This window comes from Amblyraja radiata, chromosome X, assembly GCF_010909765.2.
Source record: "Amblyraja radiata isolate CabotCenter1 chromosome X, sAmbRad1.1.pri, whole genome shotgun sequence".
NCBI classification, from domain to species: domain Eukaryota; kingdom Metazoa; phylum Chordata; class Chondrichthyes; order Rajiformes; family Rajidae; genus Amblyraja; species Amblyraja radiata.
In genome coordinates this window covers 13,940,716-13,959,205 of record NC_045999.1, presented here as the reverse complement: position 1 = coordinate 13,959,205, position 18,490 = coordinate 13,940,716, and the positions used below count along the sequence as shown (strand labels likewise).

The window sequence follows — 18,490 nt, the reverse complement described above, 5'->3', positions numbered from 1 at the left end:
TCTCTATATGTCCGTGCCGACCAGCGATCCCCGCACACTAACACCATCCTACACAAGCTAGGGACAATTTATATATTTTACCGGACAGTGGACCTACAAACCTGTATGTCTTTGTAGTGCAGGAGGAAACCAAAGCACCCGGAGAAACCCCACACAGGTCACGGGAAGAACGTACAAACTCCATACATACAGCACCCGTAGCCGGGATCGAACCTTGGTCACTGGTGCTGTAAGGCAGTAACTCTACCACTGCACTACCTGGTGCTCAGCATGCTGGTCTTCAGCAAGGCTTTGATAACGTTCCACATGGTTGGCTGTTCCGGAAGTTAGATCACATGGGATGCAGGGAGAGATAGCTGACTGGATAGAGAATTGGCTTCATGGAAGGAAGCAAAGATGGTGGAAGGTTGTTTCTCAGACTGGAGGCCTGTGACTAGTGGTGTGCCTCAGGGATCAGTGCTGGGCCCATTACTGTTTGTGGTTTACATCAACGATTTGGATGAGAATATAGATGGCATGATTAGTAAGTTTGCTGATGGCACTAAGGTGGTTGGTATCATATATAGTTAAAGTGGTCATCAAAAATGACAGCAGCATAGCATTATAAAAGGACTGGACAAGCTAGATGCAGGAAAAATGTTCCCAATGTTGGGCGAGTCCAGAACCAGTGGCCACAGTCTAAGAATAAAGGGGAGGCCATTTAAAACTGAGATGAAATAAAACCTTTTCACCCAGAGAGTTGTGAATTTGTGGAATTCTCTTCCACAGGAAGGCAGTGGAGGCCAAGAGCTCTAGGGCCTATGGAATCAAGGGGTATGGGGAGAAGGCAGGCACGGGTTACTGATTGGGGATGATCAGCCATGATCACAATGAATGGCGATGCTGGCTCAAAGGGCTAAATGGCCTCTTCCTGCACCTATTGTCTATGTTTCTATGATCCTGGTCAGTTGGGCAAGTGGGCTGAGGAATGGTCGATGGAGTTTAATGCAGATAAGTATGAGGTGTGTTGGAAGGAACTGCAGATGCTGGTTTCAAAAGACACCAAAGTTAGACACAAAATGCTGGAGTAACTCAGCGGGACGGTCAGCATCCCTGGAGAGAAGGAATGGGTGACGTTTCGGGTTGAGATCCTGGGATAGTCAAACCAGGACAGGACCTTCACAGTGAATGTCAGGGCTCTGGGGAGTGTTGTAGAGCAGAGGGATCTAGGAGAGCATTTATGTAGCTCACTGAAAGTGATGTCACATGCAGATAGGGTGGTCAACAAGGCTTTGGGGACATCGGCATTCATCAGTCTATTGAGTACACAGGTTGGGATGTTATGTTTCTGTTGCACAAGACGTGTGTGAGGCAGCATTTGGAGTAGTAACTTTACCTCTGGTCACCCTGCTATAGGAAGGATGTTGCTCAGCTGGAAGAGAAGATTTACAAGGATGTTGCCAGGACTTGAGGGCCTGAGCTATAGGGAGCGATTGGGCAGGCTAGGACTTTATTCCTTGGAGTGCAGGATGATGCTGGTTGATCTTATAGAGGTGTACATGATAATGTATAGATAGGTTGAATGCACGGTCTCTTGCTCAGAGTAGGGGAATCAGAATCCGGGGGACATGGGTTTAAGGTGAAGGGGGAAAGATTTAATTGGAATCTGAGGTGGGTGTATGGAACGAGCTTCCGGAGGAGGCAGTTGAGGCTGGTACTATAACATTTAAAATACATTTGGAAAGCTACATGGATAAGAAAGGTTCAGAGAGACATGGGCCAAAGGTGAGCAGGTGGGACTAGTGTAGATGGGGCTTCATGTCCAGCATGGACAAGTTGGGCTGAAGGGCCTGCCTCATGTTGTAAGGCTCAATGACTCTATAACTATGACTCCTATTTATTGATTGCAGCTCTGTTTTCAACACCATAATTCAAACCAAACCAGCTCCCAACCCCTGGAACTGGATCATTGACTTCCTGAGTCATACACTGCAACATATCTCAATGAGGAGAGGCAACATAATATCCTCCATTATAATCCCCATCACTGGTGCCCCACAAGGAGGCACTCTCAGCCCCCTTCTATACTCTGCATCAGAACGGCTCCATCCAAGACTGCACGAATTGTGCACGCAGCCTAGACCATCACACAAACCAACCTCCCTTCCATTAACTCAACGTATATGTTGCCTCGGCAGGGCCAGCAGCATAATCAAGGATGAGTTGCACCCTGGACACTCCTTCTTCTCCCCTCTCCCATCAGGCAGAAGGTATAGAAGTGTGAAAACTCGCACCTCCAGATTCAGGGACAGTTTCTTCCCAGCTGTTATCAGGCAACTGAATCATCCTACCACAACCAGAGAGCAGTGCTGAACTACTATCTACCTCATTGGTGACCCTCGGACTATACTTGATTGGACTTTGGTAGCTTTACCTTGCACTAAACGTTATTCCCTTATCATGTATCGATGCACTGAAATTTGTAATCATGTATTGTCTTTCTGCCAACTGGATAGCACGCAACAAAACTTCGGTACACGTGACAATAAACTAAACTGCCACCTGACCTAACCCAATACAATATGGACCATCCACTAATCTGACTACCCACACTGTTTAAGGTGCAGAGGAGGTTTACCAGAATGCTGCCTGGGTTAGAGTGTTTCAGCTCCAAAGAGATGTTGGATAGACTTGGATTGTTTTCTCTGAAATGCTGGAGGTCGAGGAGAGACTTTGATAGTATATAAAATCACGAGAGGTGCAGATTTTATTGTATTATAATTGTATTGTATTGTAATTATTTTACTAGCCAAGTACGGAAAAACATACAAGCAATTTGATTTGCCATGCAGTCATACCAAAAAAGCAGCAAGACACACGACTACATAAAAATCAACATAAACATCCTCCACAGCGCAACGTGATAGATACTGTCGTTGTGTCCTTGGGCAAGACACTTCACCCACCTTTGCCTGTGTGTGAATGTGTGTGAGTGATTGGTGGTGGTCGGAGGGGCCGTAGGCGCAGATTGGCAGCCACGCTTCCGTCAGTCTGCCCCAGGGCAGCTGTGGCTACAGAAGTAGCTTACCACCACCGAGTGTGACTGAGGAGTGAATGAATAATGCGATGTAAAGCGCCTTGAGTATTAGAAAGGCGCTATATAAATCCCATCCATTATTATTATTATTATTAACTTCTTCCCTCTTTTTCTCCCATGGTCGGGGCGGTCGAACCATCCACAGTCGGGGCGATCGAAGCTAAGATACAGTAAGACAGAAGTGTGATTGCATCACATTTACTGCTTCTCACTTCTCCACTCTACGAGTTTACATGGAACATTGAATGGAACAACGCACGAACGTCAGAAACTTTTCCCCAGGGTGGAAATATCCAACACTAGCGGGCGTAACTATACAGTGAGAGGGGGGACATTTGAGGGAGATAAGGGCGGCAGGTTTTTTACATAAGGAGTAACGGGGTCCTGAAATAATAATGGCGACCGATACAATAGTGCCATTTAAGAGGCTTGTCGATAAGCACATGGAAATGTAGGGAATTAAGGGACATGGATCATGTACAGGCAGATGAGGCCAGTTTAACTTGGCATCATGTTTGGCACAAACATTGTGGACCGAAAGGCCCGCTCCTTGCTGTACTGTTCCATGTTCAATAGAGTCATACACCATGGAAACAGGCCCTTCGGCCCAACTTGCCCACTCCGGCCAACATGTCCCAGCTACATTAGTCCCACCTGCCTGCGTTTGGTCCATATCCCTCCAAACCTGTCCTATCCATGTACCTGTCTAACTGTTTCTTTAACTTGTAAAATGGATAAGGGAGAATCAGTAGATGTGATGCAATTGGACTTCTCTCACTGTCCCATGCCTCGTTAATTTTATATACTTCTATCTAGTCTCCCCTCAACCTCCAATGTTTCGGAGAAAATAATCCATGGGACATGTTGGCCGGTGCGGACAAGTTGGGCTAAGGTGCAGAGGTTTACCACAATGCTGCTGCCTGGGTTAGAGGGTTTCAGCTACAAGGAGAGGGAGGATAGAATTATAGTTATAGTCATAGAGTGATATAGCATGGAAACAGGGCCTTTTGATTAGTTCATGTTCCCAATGTTCGGGGAGTCCAGAACCAGGGGGCACCGTTTAAGAATAAGGGGAGGCCATTTAGAACGGAGATGAGGAAACACATTTTGAGGAAACACAACCCGGAGAGTTGTGAATCTGTGGAATTCTCTGCCTCAGAAGGCAGTGGAGGCCAATTCTCTGGATGGTTTCAAGAGTTAGAGAGGGCTCTTAAAAATAGCGGAGTCAGGGGATATGGTGAGAAGTCAGGAACGGGGTACTGATTGTGGATGATCAGCTATGACCACAGTGAATGGTGGTGCTGGCTGGAAGGGCCGAATGGCCTACTCCTGCACCTATTGTCTATTGTCTATTTACAACTCTCTGGGTGAATCTAGTCAGACAAGAGGCAGGACCATGCTGGACGTTGCATCGGGACCTCCCAGGCGATGGTCGGTAGGCAGGGATGCGGACTGCAGCAGCATGGAGCTGCAGTGGAGGACCTCACCAGACCCTGCAACTTCCACCCACTGCCACCACCAGGACAACGGCAGGTGAAGACTCGACATTTTTAGCAACTTTATAAATGAGGGGTACCAAGTGGCGGTGGAAACGTGGCAACTTTTGTGTACTGATTCAGTGTAATTCTCCCACACTCATACTCAAGTGTGACTGCACCTCACGCATACTCAGATGTTTTACTAGAAATAAAAGAACTGCAGATGCCGGTTTATACCAAAGATAGGTGCAATGTGCTGGAGTAAACCAGCCAACCAGGCAGCATCTCTGGAAAAAATCTTTTGCACACAAAGGGTGGTGGGTGTATGGAACAAGCTGCCAGAGGAGGTAGTTGAGGCTGGGACTATCCTGACATTTAAGAAACAGTTGGACAGGTACATGGATAGGACAGGTTTGGAGGGATATGGGGCAAACGCAGGCAGGTGGGACTAGTATAGATGGGACATGTTGGCCGGTGTGAGAAAGTTGGGCCGAAGGGCCTGTTTCCATGCTGTATCATTCTATGACTTTAATAAGGATAGGTGACGTTTCAGGTCGGAACTCTTCTTCAGAACTCTTCAGATTTTTACTGAACTGAATGCAAGAAAGGAATTTAATTGAACTGATGTAATGTGACAATGAAGTACCATTGAAGCATTAAGCCATTGACAGTCATGCCCCTTGCTGGTGTGGGCATCTTTGCCTGCTGCCCGCTCCCTCCCCCACCATCTGCCCCCCGACCTCTCCGCCCCGCTCCACGCCAGCAGCCTGGGGCAGCCGCAGTGGGCAGGAGGGAGGGGGTGGCAGTGGGTGGATAGTACACCTGGTGGTCAGTGTGCCCGTGCCAGCCTGGCACTGCCCTGGAGCGTGGCGCTGCGGTCAGTGGCAGGCGGCTGGGAGGGTCCAAGCGGCCGGCCTGGCGTGTTGGTGCGATCCGCTCTGTTCCACATTCATCACTCCCACAGCACAGAGCACAGGGAGAAACTTCACCTGAAACACAAGCTGCTGCATTCAATATACCCCTCACACACCTTAACCCTCGACACACCGCATGCAACAGCTACACTTAGAGTCATATAGTGATACACTGTGGAAACAGGCCCTTCGGCCCAACTTGCCCACACCAGCCAACATGTCCCACCTGCCTGCGCTTGGCCCATATCCCTCCAAACCTTACCTATCCATTTACCTGTCTAACTGTTTCTTAAATATTTGGATAGTCCCTGCCTCAACTACCTCCTCTGGCAGCTTGTTCCATACACCCACCACCCTTTGTGTGAAAAAGTTACCCCTCAGATTCCTATTAAATCTTTTCCCCTTAACCTTGAACCTGTGTTCTCTGGTCCTCGATTCCTCTACTCTGGGCAAGAGACTCTGTGCATCTACCCGATCTATTCCGCTCATGATTTTGTACACCTCTCTAAGATCTCCCCTCATCCTCCTGCGCTCCATGGAATAGAGACCCAGTCTACTCAACCTCTCCCTATAGCTCACACCCTCTAGTCCTGGCAACATCCTCAGAAATCATCTCTGAATCCTTTCAAGCTTGACAATATTGGAGTCATAAAGCACGGGAACAGGCCCTTATGCCCAACTTGCCCACAATGTTACTTTATGGTCACCTGTGCCTAGGTACAGTGAAATGCTTTGTCTTACATACAACCAGGTAAAATCATACAGCTGACCTAACCTAGGCAGTACGCGTGTCCACAATGTTACAAAAGGTTCACTGAACTGTCCTATCTACTGATTGCCGCTGCATGTAGACGGTTCTCCTTAATCTCTGATGACCCCCTCTCTCTCCAACAGCCCACCACTCTCTCTGATGCCCCCCCACTATCCCCAATGCTCTCCGACGGCCCACCTCGCTCTTAGCGGTTGCTTGCGGGTCCCGTCAATGTCCGTGCTGTGAAGAATCTGTAATGTGTGCAGAGATTCTCCTCCGTACGTCAATCTCTCACCCAACTCCCAAAGCTGGAGCCCAGCGTCACTCCAGCACACAGGAGGGGAGTGCGGCAGGGATTTCATATCTATTTTACTAACCACAAAGCACAACGTCCTAAGCTTCAAGTACCTTTAAGTGCCCATGTCACAGCTGGACACAGTACTGTGCCAACGGGTAGATGGACACCATTCCCAATTGCTTGGGAGTGTGTAACCCACCTACATGAAAACAGAACCAAGAAGCCATTGACTGAAAGTTGGGTCTATCAGAAGGACTTAACTGGAAATGCAGTGGAGGAGAAGCTGATGGAGTTAGGGGAAGAATCCAGAGGTTGCATAGCAGACAGATGGAGAGACGGTTGCCTTGGTAACATTAGTGGAGCAGGCCAGTGACACAAGTCTCGAATCAGAGCATAGACAGAATGGGCTACAGGGCTGGGAGTGTTTAGTTTAGTTTAGAGATACAGCGTGGAAACAGGTCCCTTCGGAACTGACCAGCGATCCCCGCACACTAGCACTATCCTACACACATTAGGGACAATTTACATTTATACCAAGCCAATTAACCTACAAACCTGCACGTCTTTGGAGTGTGGGAGGAAATCGAAGATCTTGGAGAAAACCCACGATCTTGGGGAGAACATGTAAACTCCGTACAGACAGCACCCGTAGTCAGGATCGAACCCGGGTCTCTGGCGCTGTAAGGCAGCAACTCTACAGCTGCTCCAACTTGGTTCAAGGAAGTTGTGGTGCGGAGGCCAGGAAGGGTGTTAAACCCTGAGGGAACAATGTTTGATTGGGGCACGTGTACTGGGCAAGTGGAGCCTTGGCGCTGGTGGAGCCTCGGTGGTGGTGGAGCCTCGGTGGTGGAGGGGCCTTGGCGCTGGTGGAGCCTCAGCAGTGGTGGGGCCTCGGCAGCAGGGAACAAAGGGGGACCCGGTGTGGGAGAGGGGAACACACTCTAGTTTTGAATCCTTTTCCCAGGGGATAAGCCTGCGTTCCTTTGTTTGTTTGTTCGTTGGTTCTGGAGAAGGTGCTGTGCACACGGCAGCTAGACAACAGTCGCTTGTCTTTTGCTTTTTCTTTTCACTTTTAATTTAATTTTAACTTCAGGTTTTCGTGTACCTTGTTGTGTGTTATGTTGTGTTAGCAGACCAATTTCCCTCCGGGGATGAATAAAGCTCTATCGTATGGCATCTTATCGAGCCATGAGTTGGGTCGGGTAAAGACAGCGTTTTTGGCCACGCTCCCCTATCACGATCAGTTGGATGTTTCTCTGCAACTGCGCCATTACTTGGACAACTATCCTGCCTCTGGGATTATCCACAGCTTTACCGCCAATGGAGCAGATAGTGTCACAGACATATACCACAGGGTACCAGGCCCTTCGGCCCTTCTTATTCATTCTAATCTAGTTGACATACTGGACTGTCCCACTTGTCTGCATTTGGGTCCATAACCTTCCAAACCCTTTCGATCCATATATCTGTCCAAATGTCTTTTAAAGCCATAATGGTAATCTCTTCTACAGCTTCCTCTGGCAGCTCATTCCAGATACAGACTACCCTCTGAGTGAAAATGTTACCCTTGAGATCCCTCTAAAATCTCTCCCCTCTCACCTTAAGCCTGTGCACGCTGTTTTTAGGATCTTCAACCCTGGGAAAAAGACTGTGAGACACCCTGTTCATGTACAACTTGATAAGGCAGCACAGTGGTGCAGGTAGAGACCCAGATTTGATCCTGACCAAGGGTGCTGTCTGTGTGGAGTTTGCACGTTCTCCCTGTGACCGCATGGGTTTCCTTCTGGTGCTCTGGTTTTCTCCCACACTCCAACGACATAGGTTAATTGGTCCTCTGTAAATTGCCCCTAGTGTGCAGGGAGTGGATAGGAAAGTGGGATAACATTGAATTAGTGCCTGCAGATGATCGATTGTTGGCTCGGTGCTGACGGGCCTGTTTCTATGCTGTGCCTCTAAACTCCACATAAAGTCACCCCTTAGACTCCTATGCTCCAAAGGAAAAGTCCCAGCCTATCCAACCTCTCCCTGTATCTCAAGCCCACAAAACATCCTGGTGAATCTCTTCCACACCCTTTCCAACTTAACCGGCCTTCCTGTGGCTGGGCAAGCAGACCTACACACAGTACTCCAAGTGTAGCAAACAGTGAAAGGCCTGGATCGAGTGAACATGGAGAGGATGTTTCCACTAGTGGGAGAGTCTCAGACCAGAGGGCACAGCCTCAGAATAAAAGGACGTACCTGTAGAAAGGAGATGAGGAGGAATTTCTTTACTCAGAGGATGGTGAATCTATGGAATTCATTGCCACAGACAGGTGTGGAGGCCAAGACACCGTGTGGAGGTGGATAATGACAGATTCATGATTAGTACCGGTGTCTGGGGTTATGGGGAGAAGGCAGGAGAATTAGGTTGTGAGGGACAGATAGAAACATAGAAACATAGAAACATAGAAATTAGGTGCAGGAGTAGGCCATTCGGCCCTTCGAGCCAGCACCGCCATTCAATATGATCATGGCTGATCATCCAACTCAGTATCCCGTACCTGCCTTCTCTCCATACCCTCTGATCCCCTTAGCCACACGGGCCACATCTAACTCCCTCTTAAATATAGCCAATGAACTGGCCTCAACTACCCTCTTTGGCAGAGAATTCCAGAGATTCACCACTCTCTGTGTGAAAAAAGTTTTTCTCATCTCGGTTTTAAAGGATTTACCCCTTATCCTTAAGCTGTGACCCCTTGTCCTGGACTTCCCCAACATCGGGAACAATCTTCCTGCATCTAGCCTGTCCAACCCCTTAAGAATTTTGTAAGTTTCTATAAGATCCCCTCTCAATCTCCTAAATTCTAGAGAGTATAAACCAAGTCTATCCAGTTTTTCTTCATAAGACAGTCCTGACATCCCAGGAATCAGTCTGGTGAACCTTCTCTGTACTCCCTCTATGGCAATAATGTCCTTCCTCAGATTTGGAGACCAAAACTGTACGCAATACTCCAGGTGTGGTCTCACCAAGACCCTGTACAACTGCAGTAGAACCTCCCTGCTCCTATACTCAAATCCTTTTGCTATGAAAGCTAACATTCTTCACTGCCTGCTGCACCTGCATGCCTACTTTCAATGACTGGTGTACCATGACACCCAGGTCTCGCTGCATCTCCCCTTTTCCTAATCGGCCACCATTTAGATTATAGTCTGCTTTCCTGTTTTTGCCACCAAAATGGATAACCTCACATTTATCCACATTATACTGCATCTGCCAAACATTTGCCCACTCACCCAGCCTATCCAAGTCACCTTGCAGTCTCCTAGCATCCTCCTCACAGCTAACACTGCCCCCCAGTTTAGTGTCATCCGCAAACTTGGAGATATTGCCTTCAATTCCCTCATCCAGGTCATTAATATATATTGTAAATAGGTGGGGTCCCAGCACTGAGCCTTGCGGTACCCCACTAGTCACTGCCCGCCATTGTGAAAAGGACCCGTTTACTCCTACTCTTTGCTTCCTGTTTGCCAGCCAGTTCTCTATTCACATCAATACTGAACCCCCAATGCCGTGTGCTTTAAGTTTGTATACTAATCTCTTATGTGGGACCTTGTCGAAAGCCTTCTGGAAGTCTAGATACACCACATCCACTGGTTCTCCCCTATCCACGCTACTAGTTACATCCTCGAAAAATTCTATAAGATTCGTCAGACATGATTTACTTTTCGTAGATCAGCCATGATTGAATGGCAAAGTGGACTGATGGGCCGAATGGCCTAATTCTGCTCCTATCACTTATGAACTTATGTAGTGTTGTCTCAGCAGCAGCATCATGTCCCAACCTTTGTACACAATACCTTTTCCAAGGAAGTCAAGCATGCCAAATAAACCCAAAATAGCCCAATAGTAACAAATAAGCGTGTTGTAACCCATTTATAAGCAGCAGTAGGATAACGAGTTTGGTGAAATAGGTCTCAAGATAAAGTATATCCTTGATCACTTGTGAAAACATCAGTACATCCGTCACTGAAAGTAAGCATGCAGGTACAGCAGGCAGTGAAGAAAGCAAATGGCATGAGTTTTTTTAATCAAAAAATTATTCAATTACTAGACTAAGTGGGACCCGTTGGGACCCTTTTTAAAAAAGGCGAGGCAAACAATTGGGCAGCAGCCACCTGACAACCAAAATTCATTTTGTGAACACAAACTTTTTAAAAAGGCGAGGCAAACAATTGGGCAGCAGCCACCCGACAACCAAAATTCATGCTGGGAATACAAACTTTTTAAAAAGGCGAGGCAAACAATTGGGCAGCAGTCACTTCACAGCGGCATCGAGGGGACTCACCGTGGAGTAGACGTGCGTTCAGTATTTGGCAATTTGGCATGTTGGCCGTGTCCGTCTCCGTCTGCGCTGAGGCCTAATCGCGGAGCAGGCAGCCTCTAACTGGGACTGACCTCGAGGCTCCGGAGGCAGAGCCAGGACTCACCATCGCGAGGCTGGCCGACTTCGGGGCTGTGGTGGCGCTGCGGGGACGGCCCGACTTCAGGGCCTCGGAGGCTTCGGCCGCGGGCCCAGTGGATGACAACATCGGGAGCTCTAGGTCCCAGGTTGGTGACCGATTCTCCGGAGCTCCCGCGGCAACAGCTTCGTCCGCTGGACTGGAAGGTGGAAGCTTCGTCGGACCCGGGCTGCGGAGTTTGAACCGGCCCGTTCGCGGAGCTCGGATTCGGCCGCGGGACTTACCATCACCCGGCGGGGTCACAACTTCGGAAGCCTTGATCACCTCAACGCAGAGGGAGAACAAGGAAGGAAGAGACAAGGACTTTAAGACTTTAGCCTTCCCTCACAGTGAGGAGGTGCCTGGTAGACTCACTGTGGTGGATATTAAACTGTGTTCATTGTGCATTCTGTTATTTTATTTTCTGTCATGACTTCAAGGTACGTAATTCCATTCAAATTAACAAGTTTGAATGACAATAAAGGATACTTTATACCTTATACTTTAGCGAGAGGATTTGATTATTGGAGTAAGGAGGTCCTACTGCAGTTGTACAGGGGCATGGTGAGACCGCACCTGGAGGATTGTGTGCAGTTTTAGTCTCCTAGTTAGAGGAAGGACATTCTTGCTATTGAGGGAGTGCAGTGTAGGTTCACCAGGTTAATTCCCGGGATGGCGGGACTGACATGTGATGTTAGAATGGGTTAACTAGGCTTATATTAACTGGAATTTAAAAGGATGAGAGGGTATCTTAAAGAAACATATAAAATAGTAAGATTAAATGAGAACTTACCAGTTTGAAGTTTGATCTGTATTTTATGAGGAGTTACGATGAGGGATTACGTGAAGAACCCGTCCAGCACGCATGCGCGACATACTTCAAAGCAGCGGTGTGGAATCACAGACACACACAGTAATTGAAATAAATATAGTAAAGAAAAGGAGAGCTTAAATACCAGTTTGATCTCTATTATTGAGGGTGGGAGCGGAGGGTACGTAATCCCTCATCGTAACTCCTCATAAAATACAGATCAAACTTCAAACTGGTAAGTTCTCGTTTAATCTTACTATTTTACTTCGGAGTCACGTGAGTGACTACGTGAAGATTTTAAAGCTCTGTGATTTCAAACCGTGTAACAGTTCATACTTCACTTGCTGCCAAAGTAATTCGAGGGAGGAAGTATGTTATCGTAATCAACCATGAATCTGTTTGTAAAACAATAATGGTGTTATTAACAATAACAAGACCAAAATGCTCCCCCGGGCTTAAATTATATATTTTTTGCAGATTCTAATACTTTTTCTGCAAACAATATAGGTTCTGCCAGCGGCTTGTTATAAAAGTTTGGAACGTATACTCCCTAGACCACCCCGCTGTAGCCAGGATGTGGTCCATAGGCACGTCCATCCTCTTAGTCACTGATGTGGATGCTGCCCTGGTGGAGTAAGATTTATACACGTTAGTACGTACTCCAGCAACTCCCAGTACCTGCTTGAGCCACTTGAGATAGTTTGGCTTGTCACCCGACCAGGAGGTTTCTTGTGGCTGACCCATAAGGCTTTTTCTCTCCCTCGAGGATTACTTATTGTGTCGATGTAGTTCAACAAGTGGGTCATGACACATAACCGTGGTTCAGGTGGGTATGCCCGGAATTCCATGACTAGACCTGATATTCCTGGTCTGCTCTGTTTGACCTGCTCCTGAATTGTAAATGTGACACGGTCTGGTGTTATAACCATATTGTCCAATCGTAGTAGATGGAGGAACTGGACTCTTTATGCAGAGACAAGGCCATCAGCATGACCGTCTTCAGGGTGGGCTGTTCCAGGGTGAGGGACCTGGCTGGTGACAATCCCCTAAGGTACGTCAGGACCACACTGGCATCCCAGATTTGGGTGTACCTAGGTCTGGGGGATTAGAGTTGAATATGCCTCTCCTGAATTTGATCACCAGTACAGGTTTTGTTGTAGTTGAATATGTAGTTCCTGTATTTGAATAGTATCTTCCCACTTCTTGATGTTCGCCAAGTATGTTCCCTAGTGGATATGCGATGGGATGCTGTCATCGTGTCGATAGTGCTATTTGACAATCCAGGCCCAGCAGTGGTCTTCCCAATTCTGCAACCCAGGCCCAGTAATGGTCTTTTCAAATCTGCAACGCAGTAGTTTAATTTATCGTGGCATGAGTGGCTTATGCCTGAAACTGGGTGAGTTGATAAGTCTGGGCTATTGGGAAATCATTAGGGTTTTGATGACCATGTCGAGGACCACTGGGAACCATGACTGTGGGTTTGCGTAGTACCCGACTGATGAGGCCATAGTACCTGACTGATGAGGTAGGAAAAAAGGGGGGAGAACATAGAGATTAGATTCCCCCCCCCCCCCCCTAGTTCAGCGGGAATGTATTCATTGCCGCTGCCTCAAAGTTTGGTTCCATGCGACATACATCAGTACGTGGTGATTCAATTGAAATACAAGGAAATCGATATCTGGTTCCGTATTGCTTTGTAATTTCAGCAAATACTTTGGTTTAATATGTCTGTTTACAGTATTTAGCTCACCTGGTAGGTAAGTTTGCTGATGGTCGAATATGTTTGACGACAATTGTTAAATAAATTGTCACATGATATCGATTTATTCTGCCCATGTGGTTGGTGTATGCCACCACTGTGATGTTGTTAATTTATAAACGAATATGCAAAATGGTGCACTACTGAACAATATGCTTTTACCAATAGAACGTACTCAATATTTCCAACTAGGTTTTATGCCCAGTGTCTATAGTGATGACGACTCCAGATTAGTCCATTTGCCACCATGTTCTGGGTATGGGTATTTAGTTTAAACACTAGCACCTTAGCTCTAATGGAAAGGTTCAAGTTAAGTAGCTGGTAATGCTGCTACTAACTCCCAATTACTCTAGCCACTTGTTGAATGGTTGGTTGATTGTTACCATTAATTGTTACAGGTTGTGCCATACGCTGACTCTCCTTATGGCAATGTTATAGACAAGTGGATAGCGTTAATTGAATACCAGATAGTCCATAGTTGTGGATGGTGTCAACGTAGATGTATCTGGATTGTATGACAGGCTCAGGATAAATAAGTTATAGTAGCTAATGCTGCTGATTTAGCTATTTCCATGGATTTGTCTGTCGTTAGTATCATAGAGACATGCCATGACGATATGTTCCTTAATAGTGTCAGGGCTGGTTTGAATATCTGGAAACAGTTTTGGCTCATATTAGCCATTGTCAATAATTTATACTGCCATAGTTACCCCATCCAGGTAAATTGGTATCTCCGAAATTTTATGAATGGGTACTGAATAGTATGCATCTTTTAAGTTGATGTCTACCATAAAGTATCCTAGGAAATCCATGGTTAGCAGTTACAGTTTTCCATAAGTGTGTAACCTGGTGAAAATACTCAAGTGGTAAAGTCAATGATGGTGCGACATTCACCATCTTTGGGTTTGTTGGTACCAAAGGTTCATATTAGGCTTCTTATGACCCCTTGTATATCAATGATGGTGCGACATTCACCATCTTGGGTTTGTTGGTACCAAAGGTTCATATTAGGCTTCTTTATGACCCCTTGTATATCTTCTCCAGTTAGCTAGTCCCTCGTGTTCTTTTTTAGTGGGAGGGTAGACCCCTTTGGGGTGCATGCTGAACTGGTAATATATGGTCCCTAGATAAGGGACGTATCAGATATTAACCTGATAAGAACAGATACTACACATGATCTTAGCCAAAAGGCCGAGAAGTGATGGGTTTCGTAATTCAATTTTTATCCTTGAATACTTTTGGTATATAACTACCAAGTGTGATAGTTCTTCATGTTCCCAACCCAGGTGTGATTTCCCCCCCCCTGTTAGTACAAACCCTTCACCTTTTATGTGATGGTAGGAACCATACTCATCTGCCTTCACTGTTGTTTAATGGTGTGTTCATTTCTTCGGTTTCTGGTTCCTTGTCTGTAGGGATGGTGTTGTTGGGGGGTGGCGCATTTTCCATGGGGCCCGCTCTGGACCCTGGCCTGAAAGGGCTTACGGGGGTTGGCATGCGGGCCCCGATCTTTCGCCAGTACTATTAAGTAGACGCCCACTGGTGGACGCTTGGAGGTACTGCTGTCTGGTTTTGTGTGGTGCTCATTCCAGGCCCTGCCCTCTTGATGCCGAATATTTTGGATACTTCGTACAGTTTCTTAGGCTTGGTTTGGTAACTTAGCCAGATAGCAGGATCTGTGGTTGTGAGGTCGGTTGTGAATTTTTTAGGTTGAGGGCAGGTTTTATAACTTCCTTCGAGAAGCTATGGAGCATACTGTGAACAGTAGGGTCAGGTGTTTTGCCATACTACGCTGCCCCTCTGGAATGAGCATGCAAAAATGTTAGCCGACGTCAGGGGTATCAAATGCAATTTAAGATATTTGGGTTTTAAAAAGCTATGCTCATTGTACCCCCCAATAATGGTGGGCACTTTGAGTAAATGCAATTTAGGGGAGGCGTGATGAAATCCAACGCCTCATGACTACCTGTCTTGGAGAGGTTTCTTGAAAAGAACAGGTAGTAAGCTGGCCGTCAGTTAAGACTGAAAAGCCATCTCGCTAGTGGTGGAGCCACATAGCAGCCACACCCAGCAGCTCTTCCTGATCCTGTACCTCAAGCATACCCCCGATGTTGTTCAGCCAGTGACCCCTCTTCATGACCAGCCCAGCCCTGGTTCCCATCAATCCCTCGACAAGGGAGATGGCCAGTGCTGTTAGTGCACTGGAGTGGGAGTGTTAGCTCCCTTGGCGGACTTGCCCCTGCTCCTGAGGCAAGTCTTGCTGGAGTTTTTAGCTCCATGACCTTACTCTAGGCTTGGAGAACAGACACTTACTTGCTCTCGGGCTGTAGTTTGAAGTGCCGGTTCCATCTTCCGTGTCTGTCTCCAGCCCGAGGTTTGGTTGCTGACTTTGCTCTAGAGGCTGCCTGCCATTTTCGGGCGGCATTTCTGCGGTACTCGGGCGGTGAGTCTCCTTGTCGGGAGTATGCAGGGGTTACCGGCCGGTTTTAGAGTTTCCCTCTAGTCCGCTGCTGTTGGTCAGACAGCTGTTAGTGGACTGGGCATCGGTTCATTACCCTGACTGTGGACCGCAACGTGTGCGGTCCTGGTGCTGCCTCTCCCCTCTCCACTGATGGAACGCTCCTTCCCTGGAGTCGAACGGGGGCCGCTTCCCTCTGTTCTGCTTTGCTGTTTCCAGTTTCCCTGGAGCAACAAAGAGGAGCAAAGTAGTGAATTCGAACCTGTGGGTAAGTACTTACCTAACGGTCCGTTCCTTCAGGCTTGTAGCGGGAGCGCCTGTACTCCCGTTCGTCGCTGTTGCATCTGCGTGAACGCAATGTGGCGCATGCGTGCTGGACGGGTTCTTCACGTAGTCACTCACGTGCATCCGAAGTAAAATTCTTCAAGGATTGGACAGGGTAGATGCAGGAAACATGTTCCCGATGTTGGGGTGTCCAGAACTTGGGGTCACAGTTTAAGAATAAGGGGTAGGCCATTTAGGACTGAGATGAGGAAAAACGTTTTCAAGTAGTGAGTTGTGAATCTGTGGAATTCTCTGCCACAGAAGACAGTGGAGGCCAAATCCTTGGATGTTTTCAAAAGAGAGTTAGATTTAGCTGTTAGGGCTAATGGAATCAAGGGATATGGGGAGAAAGCAGGAACGGGGTACTGATTCTGGATGATCAGCCATGATCATATTGAATGGTGGTGTTGGCTTGAAGGGTTGAATGGCCTACTATTGTCTTTGGAAAACATATGTTCTATTTCCAACTGATGCTTTTACCTTCAGCTGGACCATAGCAGCTTCTATTTAACATCTCAACGGAGATAGCGCTTGGACATTTGCAGCACTTCCTCAGTAAAACACTGGCTATCCTTAGTGAAACATACCCTGGTGCTTCAGAATCTCTACCCTCTGAGCTGCAGCTAACACACAAGTTTTGCAAACGGAGAAACTCAGACTAATGTGGGGAGGAACGTCTTGCAGAGACAGGGCGGCTGGTAGAACCGCCGCCTCATAGTGCCAGAGACCTGGGTTCAATCCTGCCCTTGGATGCTGCCTGTGTGGAGTTTGCATGTTCTCCCTGTGGGTTTCCTCCTTGTGCGCCGGGTTCCTCTCACATAAACGTTGCTCCATCGTGCCACGCACGTGGCCAGTCCTCTTGTATTGCATCACTCCCATCTCCTCCAACCACACAGTGCCAGAGTTATCTTGGGTTCAAAGCTGAACACAAACAAAGGAAGACGTGGGAATCTGAAACGCTCTCCTTGGAAAGGTGCTGAAATTTGGGTCAATTAGTTGAGTTGAGTTTAGTTTAGAGATACAGGCCCTTCACACCAAGTCCGCACATTAACACTATCCTACACACACTAGGGACAATTTACACATACACCAAGCCAATTAACCTACAAACCCGTACGTCTTTGGAGTAATTGAAAATGGAAAAAATGAGATTCCCAGGCTGTTCTAAGGCTAAGATTTTCACTGATGTGGCAGCATTAGTAATTAGTGTATCTTTCTTAGGAAGCTAGATAAACCTCCGAGTTTTCATTACAACTTGTATTGTTATTTTTTCATTAATCTCATATATTTTTTAATTTTCTCTGTTAATTGCTCTTTCCACCTTTGACATCTTCAATGTGCCTTCTTCAACATGAGGTGCTTGGTGCCTGGTGAAGGGAGGGCGTGGGTGGTGGGTGTGGGTGGTATGAGGGGCGGTGGAAGGGGGAATGAGGGTTTGGGTGTTGGGGGTGGGCTGATGGGGAGGGGGAATGGGTGTGAGGGACAGGGAGGGGAGTGATCGGAGTGGGTGATGGGAGGGGGTGGTGGTAGGAAGGATGTGTTGGAGGTGATGGGGGGGGGTCAGGTGTGAAGCGCAGGAAGGAACTGGAGATGCAGGTTTTAAACAAAGATAGAGACAAAAAGATGGAGTAACTCGCTGGGTCACACAGTATCTCGAGTTAAGGAATAGGTGGCGTTTCAGGTTAAGACCTTTCTTCAGACTGAGAGTCAGGGGCAGATGGGAAGGTGGGAATGGGTGTTGGATTGGGAGTGGGGTGATGGGTGGGGGAATGGGAGGGGAGAGGGTGCAGGAGGGGTGTGATGGGGTGGTGGGAGGTGGTGCTGGGATTGGGATGGGGTTGCAGGCTGATGGGTGGGGGGAGGAGAAATGGGTGCGGTGTTTGGGAAGAGAGTGGCGGGGTGGTGGGTGGGGGGGGGGCGTGTGTGGGGTTTGGGAGGGGCTGATGCGTGGGGTGATGGGGGGTGGGTGGGGGAGGTGGGTGGCGAGGTGGGGTTCAGGGGAAGGCTGGGGGGATGGTGGTGGTGGTGGTGATTGCAGGGGCTGGAGGATATGGGTGGATGGGGGGGTGGGATGGGTGGTGGATGTGGGTGAGTGATGGATGGGAGAGGGGGTGGTGGACGGGAGAGGGGAATGGGTGCGTG

At 47.7% G+C, this 18,490-nt stretch overlaps 1 pseudogene; it reads right to left on the bottom strand.

Annotated features, from left to right (window-relative positions):
* Positions 1-14,655: 14,655 nt before the first annotated feature.
* LOC116968369 lies at positions 14,656-14,769 on the bottom strand (annotated as a pseudogene).
* Between the last annotated feature and the right edge of the window lie 3,721 nt (positions 14,770-18,490).